The sequence below is a fragment of the Agrilus planipennis genome, unplaced genomic scaffold, assembly GCF_000699045.2.
Source record: "Agrilus planipennis isolate EAB-ADULT unplaced genomic scaffold, Apla_2.0 scaffold90, whole genome shotgun sequence".
Taxonomy (NCBI): Eukaryota; Metazoa; Arthropoda; class Insecta; order Coleoptera; family Buprestidae; genus Agrilus; species Agrilus planipennis.
Genome location: NW_020438865.1, coordinates 370,366 through 389,867, shown reverse-complemented (window position 1 = coordinate 389,867; position 19,502 = coordinate 370,366). Strand labels below are relative to the sequence as shown.

At 33.4% G+C, this 19,502-nt stretch overlaps 1 protein-coding gene across 12 annotated transcripts in view; it reads right to left on the bottom strand.

Annotated features, from left to right (window-relative positions):
* LOC108737309 (latrophilin Cirl-like) overlaps positions 1–19,502 on the bottom strand; it is a 104,134-nt gene that overhangs the window by 35,020 nt on the left and 49,612 nt on the right. For 8 of the 12 annotated variants that reach the window (XM_025975549.1, XM_025975528.1, XM_025975550.1 and 5 more), the window contains one exon: positions 18,282–18,344. The exons of 2 other annotated variants lie outside the window; for them this stretch is intronic. The gene's annotated coding sequence lies outside the window, so the exon portion shown is untranslated. Of the gene's footprint in view, positions 1–4,400; positions 4,825–11,222; positions 11,243–18,281; positions 18,345–19,502 lie in introns of those variants that run through there. 2 more of the 12 variants (XM_018470084.1, XM_018470081.1) reach the window with 2 other exon arrangements.

Sequence of the window (19,502 nt, the reverse complement as noted above, 5' to 3'; positions counted from 1 at the left end):
ACAGGTCTCAGCTATCTCACGCACTTTCAATCTGCGGTCTCCCAGCACTATTTGATGAATTTTTTCGATCATATCTGGAGTTGTGACCTCAACGGGGCGTCCTGAGCGAGGCCCATCAGAGGTGCTCACACGACCCTTTTTAAACTCGGAAACCCACTGCTTAACGGTTGAATATGACGGGGAGGATGTCCCCAGTGTTGAGTCCATCTCTTTTTTAATTTCCTTCGGCGTTAACCCCTTCAAATAAAAGTATTTGATGACAGCACGATTTTCCTGCTTTTCCATTTTTACGAAAACCACAGAGGCGTCTTGTTCAGCGTGCTGTCAAACCTACACTAGCAAGGAGATCGGGCTGAAACTATAGCTACAAGCTATCCAAGGATGGTACTATAGAATGTCACCTCAAGGTAGACCTAGTGGCGTCATCTCTTGGTTAGGCCGGAAACTTATCAATCCACCCTCGTATAACGGGGTTTACTTTTGTAAAAAAAGTTTTTAAAATTAATTTCTTCTTTGCCTCAAAAAAACGTTAAGTATCTAAAGCAAGCTAAAGCAGCCTAGGTAAATCTGTTTTAAAGAAGTTTAATTATGAGAAAATCTTACATTTAATGTTTTTTATATGGTAAACATGAACGACCAATTACCAGAACACATCTTTTTTTTATTTTTAAGCAGGTATATAACATCTACAATAACAAACGAATTTATTTAATTTCAGCAGAATTTCAAAGCAACCCGAGATATGTAACTTTATAAGATGTTTTTATTTAAATTAATTAATTGTTTACTTTAGACAATTTACATTAATTAGTACCATTCATTTTTTTCTACTTTACTCTCATCATCCGATAACAATTTTTGTTTACTTACTGACATCATCCAAATGTCTTTTCCGTGTAAGTTATCAAAGTACGCTGCATAATTTTAACATCTGGCACTTAAGGATTAATTGAAGAACAACAGCTTCTATACAACTTACAAACCATATACACGCATATAATAAAAGCGAACCGGGTGGCCCTTGTAATGGTAGCACACGCGTACAAAAATACTAGCTGTATTATACCACCGGAAAAATCAACTTTTTATTATCAAAAAGCACTTAGCTCTAATTCATAGTGACGAAACCAATGTGTCCTTAAAGATAGTAAAATTAAAAAAGAACTAGAAATAGTAGACTTTTTAAAAATAAACACCCACGTTACATGCCTGGCGACGAATGTCTAAAATAACATTTTCATAGTAATGTAAAAAAATTAGAAGGAATTAAATGTTTCAATTATTTATTAGACGAAAATTTGACAATTGTGTCGACCAGTCGGACTTTATCAATATGGACATACTTGTAAAATACTCTTGATAAAGGCCGACTGATTGAAAAAATTGTATTTTCGTCAAATAAATTGATAAAGCATTTAATTTCTTTTTTTTTATGAGCTGCGAACGTCACATTTCCTTAGATCTCCCCCCCTGTCATATCTCGTCATGCTAAGCAATACCCCTCCTTCCTCCTTATTTTCGAACGTATTTTATGAATGACTCCTAATATACTTTGTTTAAACCGCTTAATAATAAAACTGGATGAAATTATTGAGATCCGTCAAATGGGAGGAGCCTAAAAACATGGCACCGATTAGGGAAAATTTATCGTAGTTCCTATAGTGTACCGTGCAATTTCCAAGTTTTTAAATTACGATAAAATGATAAGTATTGACACAATATGTGATTTGGCTGACATAATGCCTCGGAAAGGAAATTTCGTTGGCGAGCATGTTTTTAATGCCAATCACATTATAAAATTCGGAAATAACAAATCCGGAAGCTAGCATTCAAATTCCGTCAAGTTTACTGCCTACTTTTTACAAACTTCGGATTTAAACAGTGATTCACGTTATATAATTGGTGAAGTAATTCTGGGTGATTTAAGCAATATCATATCAATGACTTGCACGTGCAAAGCCTATTTAAGAGAACGTTGCAAACACATTATTGCAACTTTGTTGTATTGCAGCAGGTAGGTTCTTAACCTCAAAATACTTATATCGTATCATTAGAATTGTGTTAAAACAATTACACAGGAATAAATAATGCTGATGGTAAATACTTCCTGAAATATAATCATGTGCATTAAAATGACGTGAACAAATTTTTATTCCGGAATTCACTTCTTTGATACCTACTGCTTTCATCCAAGCTTCTATTAGTTTACTTTTTTCTCTAATTTTCCGAATATATTTTTTACATATATAAAACGGTTAGTTTTTATTGGAAAGTAGTTAATGTAGGTGAAGAGTGAAGATCTATGTCTGAAGTGCTATTGCAGCTTTTCACTGAACATATTAACTTTTTATTTGATTTAACTTTAGAAGAAAACTTCGTCGACTCCATCATCAAAAAAAATTTTACTTTTTTAACGTGTTTTATTTTAATAAACAATTTTACAATTTGCGTGCACAGTTCCTATGTAAATTTTTCCCTCATTCGAGTTATAAATTTTGCCACCAGATGGTGTATGCCCATTTGACGGATCCCAATACTACACCTTAATTCTTTAAAGGATAAATGGATATCTTTTACCAAAAAATTTTCGAGCGTTTTGTTCACAGTTAACTGAAAAATTATACACAATATGAAACATTATCTTGTATGATCCTTACAGTCCAAATACTGACTCTCATGTCAGTAACGAAACAATATTCCGCTGTCAGCAAAATAAAACAAAAACATTTCGAAAAATACTTCTTTTGAATGTCTCTTTAATTCTAAAAATAGAGGAGCAAAGTAGAGGAAGAATAATAACTGTATCATCCTATACAGTCTTATTATTTTAAATAGCTATTTCCACCGCTTTTTTATTGTAATACCTAATTAAAACTAATGGTCAAGTTTTGAAAGAGTTACATCCAACTTAATTTTAGTAATAAAGCAATAGAATATTTATCTACCGTAACCTCTTGTAAAAGCGAGCCAGTAGTTTCTTTTTACCTGAACTACGAGGACAATAATAATAAGGGTGAGGAGATAATATACTTCTAAGAAGCACACATTCGGTGGATCAAACATTTTATTGTAAGGCTTGCTTTAAAAATATTTCTTTTCAGTACGACACGGCGTGGCAAAGAGACAGCCAGATTGTTGTAGGTTGTTAACAGCAACCTTTTTCTGTTTTACAATCAGAATGGCATACCTACTACATATATTTTATGCGCTCAACTTCAGGTAGACTCACTTATTCGAATACACGTTGGTTTTATGAAGCAGGTAAAATATATCAAACGTCATAATCGCTATATATTAATGTCATATTATTCTAGAATCTATTATATGGTTTTAACGTAGATAGGTTTGTCATGTAATTGACAGCCATCATTAAAATCTACGCGCTTTGCGACGCAGACAATGATGAACATCATCTAAATTCGGAAAGGTTCAACTAGTCTTTTAATAAAATTTTGCTTTGAACTTACCTGCCTGCTAAAATTTCGCGTTCGATTTCTAATAAATATGAAATAAGGGTCCTTTGTCTTTCAGAGAGAGAGAGAGAGAGAAGAGGAAACTGCCAAATGATCAAAGTGATACTGAAAGGCAATTACAACTAATAAGCGTTCATAAACTGTATTGAAAATGAACGCTATATCCAAAACTTATACAGTTTTACTGTATTAAAATGGATACACATATATAGAAGGCACCTATAGACAATTCTCTTTTCTCTTCAAAGATTAAAAGAGACAAAAATAACAGTTGAAAATAAATATTTCTGAACTTCTTATACATAATTATATTGAAAACCATGAATGTCAAAAGGACAGACACGGGAATAATCTTGTAAGGGCTCCTGTCACGTTCTTTAACACAACTGCTTCAGAAATAAAATTAAAACGCAACTCTGTTAAAATAGATTTTTTTAAATGTTGGTAAGTACTACAATTTTAAGATAACAAAATTAAATATTATCAGAACTTAATATGCGAGGAGGTCTCATGATTTCGGCTGACTATAATCACTGTGACTTCTGTAGGGTTGTAGATGATGTATGCAGATAAGGCAAACTGTTTACCGAATATAGAAATTTCACATTTCTTTGGAGGCATTTTTTTCTTTTTATGTAGCGCGAGTGAAAATGCATAATTTAATGAACGTGTGGAACTCTCAACCACGTTAATCCGAACATACCACATGTTAAAACTACCCTAAACTAACCGAACTCTCAAAATCTTTTGATCAAAGCGTAAAATCGCTTAAAAGATTTAAATTGCATTTATTAGACTTTATATTACGTTATTAATTGTATGGAAAGATGGCTAGAGATATTTGTACAAATTTCCTTATATCACGTTGTATTAATAATTAGTATTACAAAACATGTTTTAGAGTAAGTTAAATATAAATATGCTTACGTTTTTTACATAAAAACAGCGGTTCAATTCGAGTAATCCCAAAGAAATATTCACAATTGCGACGTGCACATTTTCAAATAGTTTTGATCACTTTCTATTACTTTTTATTTTCAACACAATTGCCTACTGTACCATTTGTGTTTTTTAAATAATATTTTAATTTATTCCGACGTGCAAGTGTTTTAGCGAAATAAGTGAGTATACCGAACGCGAAATGTTACCAACTGTAGAAAATACTGTCATACAGTTCGAGATGGAGTAGGTATTGAGCACGCAATTCGCACACGCTACAGGTTAACACACCCCAAAATGTTTGAAAGAACGACACAACACAACTAAAAACCTCAGGAGCTCGGGACGCCCGGACACTTCGGACCCGGCGACTACGAAAAGATCGCCGACAAGTTCTCGAAGTTATGCAGTTTACGGGCGCATAATATGCACCGACTGACTGGTACAAATGGAAATAAACGTCCGCCGAATCGAGTGACCTTTGACGTACATTAACGTTACTAAGAGACACCAAAGTTCTACGATACCGGTCTTCGGATAAAATAAAAGAATTGAAATAATTTTTAGAATTATCATTGTTTATTAATTTTATATTTCTATAGAGGATAATACGATTACTAATTAATGCGTAATCGTATGAGGTAGATAGCTATCGTAAAGATTTGGCATTAAAAAAGGCATGACAAAAGTAAAATTTATGGTCTATCGGAAGAAGTAAGGCCCCATCTCTTCTTTTGAAAGTTTTGACAGATGTTTTCAGTCGACTATAATAATTCAGAAGAAAAAGCGTGTGTGTGGTCCGTCAAGAGCGTATTTTTTCCATTTTTAGGACTTGATGAAACGCGTTTTTCATTTTGAGCTCGTTCACATCGAACTTACCCTAAACTTGAAAACATTACATCGGGCTATTCGTATAAATCTTGTTGTTTCTTGTAATTACACGAGCCAGCACGATAGTCTGACACGCAATTTCATACTCAAACCCCACGTTACATATAATAAATACCCTTGCGTGTATATTTTTTGAGGTTGGCGTTTTTAATGCTTCCCAGATACTGGTAATACTTAAATCTGTAAACCGAATGACATATATATATACATACTCCTTAACAAAAAATTGCAACAAAACTTTAATTAACTTCTTTTTCAAGTTTATGAACGCTCGCGTTAATTAATTCCCAAATTGGATATGAACTCTTGTTCTATTAATAAACAAATACCTGCGGGCACTGCACTGGCATAAGACAGGATGGCTACGATTAAACGGCAATTGTATCTGCATTTGTAATTGAGAATTTCAATATTGTTTCCAGAATTAATTACATACTTTTAATCATCAGTTTGTAGACTTTCCAATTAACAGTTTACAAACCTACCCAAATAACTTAATGCAAACAGCATACCAGTTGTAGTTCCAAAAACTGAATAGATACACAAATTCGTGCATTAGCTAGCTAATTGCGATTTCCTAATGACTGGATTATTGATTATTGTGATTGTGGCACTTAAAATATGATTAGTTGCATACGCTAAACTAATTTAAACTCTGTTTACTAATATCGACATGCTGACAAAATTAAACAACTACATTTAATGGAAAAATAAATAAATCTGTTTCGTTATCTCTTAATTCTACTTCGAATTGAAAAAGGACTGCAAAATGATGATAAAAAAATTACAAACCTCGCATTTTAAGAATTCTAAGTCGATAGCATTATGACTTGTATGACCGTTTGTGTTAAGAAGGTAATTCAGGTAAAAACATTCGAAAAATTAAAATAGAATAAGATTATGCGATGTATTTACGACGATGTCAAACTGCCAGAGTACAATAATTGCAAACAGTCGAAATTTCTCGTTAAAAACGGGATATAACCAGATGGTAACGGTAACGGGGAAGTTTTCAACTAATAACTAAGCTACCGTCCGAAATGTCAATGTGATTCATTCATCGAATATTTATCTTTTGTGTTTACTTACATTTACTTGTGACCTAGAGTTAAGAGGTCTTACTTTCAACCGTCGACCGTCAGATTTGTCGTTCAGTGATTTTATTTTTCATGAGATTCCGCATATACGATCCCAGCAGTATTTTCAATTGTCAAATGAAAGTCTTCTTAGGAAGGGAAAGTAACTTCAGCTAGGATATGCATATGTTGATCACAAAAGCAGGCAAGCGTGGTATCGGAAATACTAGAAATTACACTCGTTGTTTGATTTCTATCAGATGATTGTGAGACGACTGCCAAGCGAAATATTTTTGATTGAATGCACAAATCTACAATGCATGCACCACCGGAAAAATAACAGTGGAAAAGAGATTTCTTGCCATCGAACAACAAATATCCATTTTGTGATTGGAAATATCAATCGATTCAATAATAACTTTGTGCAACCGAAGACATTATTACTAAAACACAATTCTTAAGCAAAGAATTTAACCGAAACATGTTGAAAAAGTGAGAATTTAAAATAAAAATATTTGAAATGTAATCCATTTGTATATTTGTTTAATTAGAATTCGTTTGTTTTGATGATTCCACCATTAGACATGCTTATTACAGTGTTTACCTTATCAAATTAATAAGTGTTAAGCCAATAAACAGCATTGTACGGACGAGCCTAATAATAAAAGCCAGAATGCGGCAAAATAAACACTTTCACAAACTCATTTTCAGTAACCGACTCATCGTAAATATTTAATTTAGCCATACAAAGCCAATTCATGTAAAAAGATGTTTGTTTGCTTGCCTCTTGCTTGCGTGTCTGGCATTTGATTTTTTTGATGCCCTTTTTTACTATAAACACCGTTTGTATAAAAATATGCATACTTATGAGCAGTTGTTTAACGACATTAATGGCGTACAAGAAATCAGTGGCGGCTGACACATACAATTTCAGAGGCACACGTATACCTACTCCTACTTTTACAAAAAAAGAACAATTTTAGAAAATACTACAAATGGTGCAGTAAACGCCATCTGTAGCACGATGCTACATTTTAGGATTACGTATGCTCTAACAAGGTCCACTTGTGTGGATATCTACTTGCTGAAAACGAATCCCGGCGTAGTCAACCTCAACGTGATATGCACGTTAGCTTGATCGAATAAAATAATTCGAAGTGGTCTGTACTCTGTCGAAATTGCCGGACGCGGATCGCGATTTCGATCTTTTTGGATCTCATCAGCGCGTCGCAGGCAGCTCCGACAGAACACAGACCAACTTTTACCTGCTGTCTTAACAGTGCGTTTTAGAAAATACTACAAATGGCGCAGTAAACGCCATCTGTAGCACGATGCTACATTTTAGGATTACGTATGCTCCAACAAGGTCCACTTGTGTGGATATCTACTTGCTGAAAACGAATCCCGGCGTAGTCAACCTACCTAGTAAGTGGAATTTTTTTAAAGTTTCGACATCTTTCTTCCCTCTTCACGACGGCCCTGTACAAGATTATCTATTCGGGATGCTCTCAGAGAATAACACGTTGAACATTTTATTTACAATGAGACACGTGAATGGTGTTTCGTACTTTTATTAGATATATAATAATGAATCATGTTTAAGAGAAAGAAGAAAAGCTGCGTCACGAACGAAGTGATTTAGCTACAAATGTTACCCCTTAATAATTTACCACATGCCTTTGCTACGGTCATCTCCGAACTGCCATTCGACATAAAAATAAGTCATAAACTGCGTCTCATTGACGCCAAAGCGGACTACCACTCAGACAAGCACATGTAAACGCACTGACCTAAATGGACAGAAAAGCATAAAACTAAAATATGATACAAAAACTTATATACGTGAAAATTAAGCAGCCACAATGAACGGGGGTTAAACATTAGCGAAACTACATTCAATACGATCAGAGATGTGATTTATTTGAAATACTTGCGTTTAAAACGCAAATACAAAATAAAAAATACCAATTTTTGTCTTATATTTTCTGTTTGAAAAATGCAAAATACATTTTTGCAGTTAAAAGTTTTGCTAGTATCACCGATTAAATATTATATAAAACGATGAATGAAAGTTGCTCAAAATGCCCATTAAAGGTATTAGATGCTTAAAAAGGGGACGAAGAATACCTTCCAATTCTTCAACCGAAGAGAACCCAAAAAATTGTAAACTGCTTGGAAATTGATTATCTAAAATATTTGATAGATATTGTTTTCCGGGTTTAATGTCATGATCCTTGGAATATTGAAGTTTCAAATTGACATCAGCACCTGCCAAATCACAACTTACCGTCCCTTTAGCAAGGAACTACGAAATTCTATGAATTACGACTAAATAGCTTGCAAAACAATATCGAATTAATATACGCCAGTTGTGTAAAACTCAAAACTACAAGATATTGTAGTATTCTAATAAATGCGTAGAATCCAAAATTCCTAGAAAACGATTCGAAAAACTTCACTTATTAGATGAACTCAAAGCTAAAGAAACTATTTATTCCATTTCTTTCTCTTATTGCAATGTGTAAAAGGTTAGAAACAAAATGGGATTGTCAATATTTTGATATAAATTGACTGATGCTAATTTGACATCAATAAAATTATTTGCAACCCTATTTTGGTTCTGATTTTTCAAGCTAAACAAACTATTTTGGCATCAGTGTCTTTTTTCCAATTTAAACGGGTGACAAAGGTAAGTAAGGAAGCATGCAGAAGAATTATTTGTTGCTGAACTGAAGAAACTATAACATAAATGAAAAACTGTATCTCAAACACTTCAAACAGAAAAATATGAATCATACACAATCTTCGTAGTTGGTGATATAATGCAAACACCACTATTAGTCTAGGAAAAACTCCAATATTCAAAAAATGAGCAAATTCCTGCAACGTTTTCTTAAAAAATATTTTATACTTAAGTAAATGTATAAAACTAAATAGGTAGGTACTACAAAAAAGTACTTTCAAAATACGCATTTTTGTTTAGCATTTAAAATACCACAGGGAAATCTATTTTGTAGTTTACATTTAAAATGATAAACCAAAATAGTATTTGCATTTTGTATTTAAATACTTTTAAAAAAAGATTTTGCACATCTCTAAATACGATGACCTAAAATATTACACCTTTTACGAATAATTCGCTATATTCAATTCCGTGTTGTTGTGTAGAGGAATATTGCATATATATATATATATAATAGCAGTTTCAAGAAAATTGCATTAAGTTTTTCACAGCCAGTTTGACCAGGAACTAAAAATGACACCTATCCGCGCGCCGCCAATGTTTGTTTAAAATACAGGGTGTCTCGACTTTAAAAGTTTTAGCACGAACATAAGTGTCAACGATTCATGTGAAACGGGCTGACGCCAGCCAACCTTCAGGTCCTTCAGTCCCTTGCTTGATCGTCATGAAATATGCAAGATGTTTCTCCATCCGGTTTCGAATATTCCTTTTCCTGTGTTTGATCTTTAGGTTTTGCAAGCAGCGTACACCTTTCTTATAATAATGTGCGTTCGAAATACCAAAACGATAGTATAATTTTTTAATAAACCGCAGAGAAAGAAACAGTAATAGGTATTGATCATCAAAAGCGGCGCGTGGCTATTGATAGGCATTTTAACCGTAACAGACAGTATATACTGTATTAAGTTGTGATTATTTTATTACGTAGATACTTCAATTTTATCTTCATAAAAAGATGAATACTTACTTTACTGAATTTTTTAAACAATTACACTAGCGTTAACCGAGGTATAAAATCGCCGGTTTCATTGCAAATATTGCACCCACATTGTATGCATTTATTTGCGTATCAAACCAAGTTCCTGATTAGCCCTTAAAAATATCACTCGCTGCGATCACATTTTGTTTGTCTGGTAGCCTAGCTTTTCCCCGAATTCGAGCCAGAAAATGAGAAATAATTGTATGGTGATAAGTGATAAACACACAGAAAGTTTTCAGAATATTCCGTACGTACTAACAACCCAAATAAAAAAATTACAACATATTTAATAAGCGTTATTAATATTTTATTCAAAGAAAAATTATGTTCTGCAGCTCTGCATCTCGCGTTATGGACAAACCGCCTTTGTCAATAATTATTCATCTTGTCATCATTTGCAAAACATATTCAGAATATTGTTAAATCGACTATAAATATTATGCTTTAATTAATTTCAGTACTAGGTGTTACGCGATTAACGATTCATTTAAAATACATGTTGATAATCGCCGAGACAATATTTATTTATTACTAACGTGGCCGATATGTGTATTATGCAAAACGGCGTAACGTATTGGGTAATTCAGCATTAGAGTGTGCTCTCTAATAACAGTTGCATTAATTCAAAACAAAACGCTTATTTATACGCTGCGCATCCGAAATCGATTTTGCCATACACTAAAAATCAACACGGGTTAAAATTCAAATATGGATGTTGTTACACAAATATAGCTCAGATATTGCAAATGTTATCGCCAATGTGGGAAAAAATGTTATTATAAAACGATGTAGACATATGTGTGTAGATACAGAAATGTTTATTCATCTATTTTTTGAAAGTTATGCCAATCCTGCGATTGTTTTTGTCTACAACTTTTCGTTTAACCTACCAATATTTGAAGTAAATCATTTTTCAATGGAAAGCATTAATTGGGATGTAAAAAAAAAACAATGAGCTGAATTGAATGCAGCTCAGAAATTCACGTGCTTTGCAGGCGAGTACTGCGAGATTCCGACAAAGTACTTTGTTCAGTTCAGTAAGATAAAGGATTTTCCGTCATCATCGGGTGTGGTAGAAATACATATTTAAAATAAATTATTATATTAATAATTGTACTTACATTCGGACAGACCACACAATATTGCGCTTTAATGATGTTTTTATATTAGCACTTTTTTTTTATTTAAGCACTTAACTCATTTTACTCGCATTTCTTTATATATTATATTTCATAATGTCGCCTAGAGACACTATCACACAACTTGCTGCGTTATCTATCATTGTTGATTTACTGTGCCAATAATAATAATACTGTTAACAGAGTGAATCAATGTAGTAACCCACAGGTGTGTGAAGATATTATATTCTGTAAACTAGCCTACTGTCTAATAGTAACTGAGATACGCAACTAATTCTAACAACTAAGTTAAATTTAATTTGAAGAATTTAAAGCATCTTATCAAAACTATTGCGATATTTCGAACAGACAAATCGTAAGATCTATCACAGACCAAACAGAAATATAAACCCCTTTGAAGTTGGCATGTCAAAATTAGCAGGCAAAAATATAAACCATTGGATAATCAGCAGTGAAAATCAAAAATTACCCACAACCAGGGAAACCCACCTGCTATAATCTCAAAGGTCAAGATCGAAGAATGACGCTATTTTGAAAAAAAAGTTCCAACTTCTTGATTAGTAGCTTCATTTGAAGTTGGCATGCAAATTGGTCTTAGGGTTTCCCAGGTCGAGGCAAATTTTTGGCATTTACAGGCTAATTTATAACTAATTACCCGATGGTTTGTATTTTTGTCTGCTAATTTTAAAATGCCAATTTCAAAGGAGAGAAATTTGAGTCATATGCACAAAATTAAAGAAGTTTTTTTGAAGAATATTTCCTGGCAATTGTAATGAATCTACTACAAGTAGCAGCAAATACCTACAGATGGTAACACACTACCACTTCTTTGATGTTTCGTAATAATTGTGTACAAAAAATTAAATGGGAAATTTTTATAGCCAATAAGCTGTAGAGTTGTTGACTGCGAATTTTCTTTATGCAGCATTTAAATTCATACCCCAGTGTTGTGCACGTCGGTTAAATTCTATTCTTTTTGGACTGATTAACTAGATTTTAAATTTTAACCTCGCAATTTAGTGGTAGCAAAGCAAGAGGAGTTAATATGGTTAAAAGTCCACGGAAAATGAAACAAAACTGTTGCAGGGCAGCTGCAAAAGGGCCGTGCATTTAAAATGGGGAGTGAAGTTCTCTAATAAGTGAGCATGTGGTTGCCTCTGTGGCTAGATGACAAGAATAATTGACTTACTCATGCTGAGGCCTTTGCTATTTAGACACTTTATTAGATTTCGAGTAAAGGAAGTGAAACACAAACGCAGCTATGTAGGTATTCACCCATAATAAAAATGCATATACTACTATACTCAGAAATTCGGAATCGTAGCTCAAAAAACTAATATCGTGAATATTTTGTGAGAATAGAAAAACTAAATCAAAAATAAATCTACATTGATTGAACGTATAGAGATAATGCACCTTTTACTACTTTATCGGTGATTTATTTATTTATCTCGAACAATAAGGAAAGAGACAATAATGTGGGGTATAAAAAATGTTTTATTGAACTCATACTATTTATTTCATATTATCAAGGAATTCAGACGTGACTGCTTTGGAAATAAAATCACGATTAAAAGTAGTTTTAATGACATACTTTATACAACTTGAATATCAATCAAGTTTTTATTATTACCATAGGCAGCTGTAAATTTTAACTAAATGGTGCTATTAATAGATAAATAGATAATAAATATTTGTATCAAAAATTTATTGCTCTTTTAATAATTGTTTTCTAATCTTTTTGCGAAATTTTATTGAAGTTGTTTAATTGCCTCATTAGTCCACATAAAATCAAACGAATTCGTTTTAAAACGTTTTACTCACGGGCGTATCAAGCTTTATGAGTTTGGTAGGAGTGAATTTTTTTAAAAATGCCAGCTCATTGTCGACTGTAATGTGTGCTGGGACACATAGTAGAAGTGAAACTTCAACGGACAAGTGGAAAAACGAATGGTAACGGACCAGTGGAAAAACGAATCGCAACAAAATTTTTACGGATAGGTATTCAAATTGGACAAGTACATTAACAATCTGTCCGTAAAACTAGTAGTAAAAAATTTGTTGTGATTCGTTTTTCCACTTGTCCTTAGCCATTCGTTTTTCCACTTGCCCGTTGAAGTTTCACTTCTAATATGTGTCCCAGCACACGTTTCGTTTTCACAGGTTTACTGCAAATTATGATTTCGTTTTTACACAGACCGCAAATAGAGGCAATGATGCCCAGCCATGTGGAGAGCAGAGGTAAGAAAACAACAGCTGAGCAGAGCACACGCCGCCGGGACTCTAGCGGACTCACTTACCACGCGGTATACCGTCAAGTCCCTCCACGCGGCTGTAATGCTTTTTCGTGACAGAAAAAATCGTAATACCCCTCCCCCCCGTCTATATAGACGTTTCACTTTAGTTTTAGGTGGTTTAAAACGGCTGGGAGTATGACAAAACCTCTGAATAATGTAAAATTTCGCTACTTAGGTCTGTGCGTTTTCTAATTTATTAACAATAAGTCAAAGAGTAATTTTGCTTTATGCGTATGACATGTGTATATGCTTATCACACTCACGACAGTATGCAGGCATTATTATAATATGGGGAAGGCAGATAACACGGAAGCAAAATGGAAATGATGAAGCAGTAGAAGGGTTTTACTTATAGGGCACATCAAGTAGAAACGTCGCCTACGTAACTATGTAAATCTAACCCGATTAGACAATTCGTTTATTTTCCGCGCCAGTCTGTTGAGCAGTAAACACAATTTAGACATGAATACGTATAATGTATGCGAGCATCCACCGAACGCTTTATTTGAGTTATTGAAACACCTGAACTGCAACGTAACTACAAACATGAGCAAGGGTAATCTTAGAGGATATACTTATAAAGTTCAACAAAGAGGAGTTATTGCAACAAACAAGTAGAAGCATTTTCTGACTCAAATAGATTGTGCATTTTCATTAGAATCTAGCGACTGCCGCGGTACCTACTTACTGTCCATATCGATCTAAAAGCTTTCATAGGTACGTGCTTTTACTTTCGAATCAATCAAATCATCGTCAACCAGGATTAAATATTAGTAACGCAATCTTCCAGTATATTTGAAGCAATGCAATTAAAAAGTCATTAATTATGCAGACGAGCAATTTGCTGGGTCTAGATAGGTACAATTAATAGTTACTTACATCGCATTATTAAGTGACTCATAACTTAGGACCTAATACATTATTTGTTTCTTTTCAATATACAATGAGAGAACATACTAATTTAAACTCTATTATTACTCCTTCGCATTTCCCTAAAACTAGAACATCCCACATTCTTAACTATTTGTGAACAATAATCTAACCTAAGTCTACCTCTACTCCTCTGAACTCCTATTTCTGCTTCTAATATGTCTCTAATTGTCTAACTAGCTTAAGAAGGTACCTTATCAATACATCTCGCCTACTTCTTATTGACTTTCATAGAGTCCTCCGTTCTCCAATTCTTTCTAACACCTCCTCTTTTCTAACCTCTTCTATCTACGGTATTCTCATCATTCGCCTGTAACACCATTTGAAAACGTCGTGCTCTAGACATACACCCTTAACAATATTTTCCGAATTTCTAAATTAACCATTCGCGAGCAGAGAAGTGACTTATTTTTTTTATTAAAGGCGACTCGCTATCCTATGTTTTATATCTCTACTACTACTTCTATCCTGAATTATCTGACTTCTTAGATAGGTATGGAAAATCAGCGACCAATATAAAATAAATATATTTTGTAAAACTATGATGAACCTCGTAGTAAAAGTTAGTTTTGCATAAAAAATGGTAATTATTTTTTAAATTGTACGAGAAAGGTATATCTGCAAAATTTGACTTGGTGTAATGAAAAATAAGAAGTGAAATAAAATGGAAAGCAAATATTAAAAATCAGATAAAAAATATAAATTTTTAGCACTTCTCGACGATTTTAAAAATCTTTAATCTTTGTCGTTTTTGGTTGGATTTTTAATATTTAGTATCTACGTCTGTTTTGTTTCACTGCTAATTTTTCTCAGCTTTACCAAATCAAATTTCGCAGATGTGCCTAGTGCAATTATTTGTTGAATGCATTTTTTGTAGACAAAGAGGACGAAATATAATGACAAATTTTACATCTACTAATCAAGAGACTAAGCGACCCTTAAAAAAAATTGTCTCTGCCGGTACGGACGAATATTCGAATTCGATTTCGATAAAACTTTATAAACTTAAAGCTACTTTTTTTAATTGTTTATTGATTATAACAATTGTAGATATCTAATATAAAAAGTTTTCTGTTAGTAATTTAATAATANGCAAAGGACTATCTTAATAATAGAATTTAATGTTAGTTTTGTGTTATTTATTTAAAAAAAAATTCTGAACGGATTTGGTGTCGCCGATTGAAAATTAAAATGAAGGAATATACCTAATCATTAGATCGAACAGTAATTGATAAGAAAAGTGAGTTAACAGCGGGTCGGGTGCACATCATTCCGGTATAGTGAGCCAGAAACAGTCGATTATGGGTCATTTAGTTTAATTTTGATAATAGCCGTGAGGGTACAGGCTTTTGCTTGATGTTATTAGTAACTGCTCACTGAACAGGTTTGGCTGTTATTGGATTTTAATGGTTGTATTTAATTGAATATTGTACACACTACTGTTGTAAAATAGCCTACATACGATCCGTTCAAATCAAACAAATATACGACCCATGTCCAAAATAAGTATCCGATTTCCTTAGGAATCCATTAAATACGAACGTACCGTTCAGGTTTACAAACCAAATAGTCGTAAAATTATACTAACTGATGGAACACGCCTTAAATAAAAATATACCATAAAGGCACAGCTAACAGTAAATTAAAACGCCCTGTAGGTTTGAAGGAAACATAAAAGATCGCTAAGTATAATAAGAGATTGCTAGACAGACTATTGTTCTGATCCCTTGACCAGGAAGATAGATAAATGAAAGCGAAACGGAGGAATTAAACGACTACGAAGGAACCAACCGACGTAATCATAAGAATTATTAAAAGAGGGAGACTTCTCTCTAATTCTGACAGTCGTGTCTCGTATTTGAATCTCGCTGAGCACTAATAGAACCACCACCACCATTCCCAAGATGGTTCTCTTCATTGTTTCTTTTGTTTAGAGAAGAATCAAAGAATTCCTCTACTTACGAAACAAGTACCTGTTGTTTATGCAAATAATATTCTTGAAAACAGGAGGGACAGGAAGTTTTTTTGCTTTCTACTCGAATAAAAGCTCATCTTGAGATTAACATGGGTTATAAAACAACCGCTTCTTTTGCAATAAAATGCGCTTTTGAGACAACTTTAACATTTTTAAACCCAGCACAAGACAAGTGTAACCTAATATGTATATACACACAAACACAGGCACACCCACTACAAATGTTTAAGTAACACGAGCACTGTTTTGTTATTGCGCGACAGAAACTTCTGATTACAAGAAACAATTAAAATGTTAATTGTGTTGATGAAAAAACGCGAGTTTTTTCTAATTACGTAAACTAATGAAACTAATTACCTACGGTTTTGCGATACGTCTGTAATTAAATTTTGGTAATTATCGCTCTTTCCATTACATGATTCACACCTACTTTATTTACAATCACAATATCTTAATATCCCTAGAACAGTGAGGGTAAAAAAAAGCTATCAATTTCAGTCGTTCCACTGGGAATTTGTTATCCATTTAGTAAAAGAAAAGGAGGAGATTCCCAAAACATTTCCCCGTTTCATTCGCCTTACGATAAATTAAAATAAAAACAATGAAATAAAAGAGACAAACATTTTAGTAAACATTAAAATACGATATAGGCAGATATTTTTAATTGTGGCCTCTGCATTTATGTAAAAAAAATGCCACAGAACTGTAAAATTCCCTTTAGCAGTTCACTTAAGGCTTAATCTCTTTCGTTCTGAGAGGTCTGGGTTTCATTATGTACACAAAGGCAACCCCAAACTTCCTGTTGTTTCTCTAAGTCCAGGTGGCTATCACCATTACCATTTGGCAGGTGTTAACCTGATGCGTTTTCATCAGCATCATTCGAAATTTCTATTTCACTTTTTAACATGAATTATTTAAACTGATAAAAATATCAAGCGTTATCAAATGCATTCTGTCATTTTTCTATAAAAGATTTTCAAATAGACTCCATCGACAAACGTTACTGTACAACAACCGTATTAGAATGTAAATGTGAAAGAAGAGCGTACGAGTTACTCAGTGAATTGTAAAAAGGATTTTATAAAACGTTATTGAATGCTTTAGAAAAGATCTAAAATGTTATATTCTTGTACTTCAAAGTGATCAAAGGTAATAGAGATATCTCCATTCTCAGTAACGTTAAATACCAAGAACTTCTCAGAATTTTCTATTGTAAAGATTCGTTTTAAAAAAACTCCTTCCTCTTGTCAAATAAAACTCTTTTACAGCTGATGAGGAAAACTTTAAAAAGTGCAATTAGTAACTGCTTGGTTCATATGTATTATATAAACGTCATACAAATGGCAGAAACGCCCATTGGCGATTTAGAAAACATAAAATCGCGTGCTAGAAATATATTAATCAAGGATACAATACCTCCTGCCCATTCAAATATCTCTCCACGCTCCGACGACCACCCCACATTGGCATGAAACAATTTTCAGAAGTTTCCACCTCCTTGTACAAGGGCTACCACTACTACCGTTCTAAACCTTGTTACGCACCCCAACGCAATCTTTCTTAGATCGTTGATTAACTCCCAAAATTTGAAGTTAGTATAGCGCACCGAAAATTAACGAGATAACGCATTCTTTTTTGTAACTTAGCAACCCCGTACCAATTTTAGAAATAGTCACATCTTTTAAACAGTTGCACTAGCACAAACATGCTTCATATTTAGTTCTTTTTTGAAGTAATCAAAAACCTATTTCCTTTTAATATAAAGTCCAACTGGAAAGTTGATTAGAATTATTGTGGCGTGTCGGATGTTAAAGACAGCGAAACATTTTATAAACTTACCCCGTAGGGGTTCCGTATCGAAGGGTTACCAACGTATCTTCATGGAATATGACAGGTTCTGACCTGGAAAGAAAGAGATTCACGTAAGCTAATGCTACTAACTAAATAAACGAAAATAATTAATTTTCCTCGGTAACCACTGCAGCTGCCAACAACAGATGTGATACTTTTATAAATTAATATTAAAATTTCATAACGACCCCTTTAATTTATCTACATATGCATCTACGTACATATAAATAAAATCCAAGTATCTGCAGTTCAAAAAAATTTAATTAGTAACTGGTCTCTTAGGGCAAGATTTAATGAGCATTTAATATAATTTATTCACTCATGTTGCGATCATTTAATCTTACGTTAGCAGAACAGTAATTTTTCCGAAAAATGTTAGTAACATTTAATTTGTCATTAGGGCACTTAATTACTATTTACAGAGTTTTTAAACAGTACCTATATTACTTTACTTAAACCTGTTTTTGGCACTTTTGTATGCCAATGTATTGTCCAAGTCTTATTTAGTGAAAAAATAATAAGAGCATTTAATTCGTAACTACCCTATTTCGATTGCATTTAAATAGCATTTAATTACTATGTGACTAAAAAATCCTTACAAAGATTTAATTTCTTCTTGGGCACATAATTAGCATTTAATTGTGCAGGGGTCTGTTTTTTATGCTGCTGACTTTGACCTTTCTACGGAATGGACGTAACGGTTGCACTTATTTCTATGAGGTTTTATTTTATATGAAGAAGAGACTGTCGAAAGCAATCTAGGCTACATTTTGTCTGTTTGTCTGTTCGTATGGGCTAATTTCGATATGGCTGAATTTCGATGGGACAAAATTGCTTAATGAATAAAAATTATACCGCATACAGTTAATGTAATGTTAAGATGTAATAAGGGACAGTGGTAAATTGTCTCCCGATAATGACTTATCATGTGGTAAACTGTCTCCCGGGCACACGGCGAACGGCTCTTTGCGATATGGTCAGTCAATAATAAAAATTATCTAGAATTAAAAAAAATCCGATCATAAAATTGACAACACTGCGATCAATCAAACCGTGTGCGCATCTATCAAACGGAACGGGGAATTCCCCGTCGCTTGTTTTCGGTCGGTGTATTCCGTGTATTGTCTATTACTGGGGACTTCCCTCCGCTTATCACCCGACGCAATTTTGTTAGTTACATTTAGTGAATGAGTGCATTCAGTTAAAATT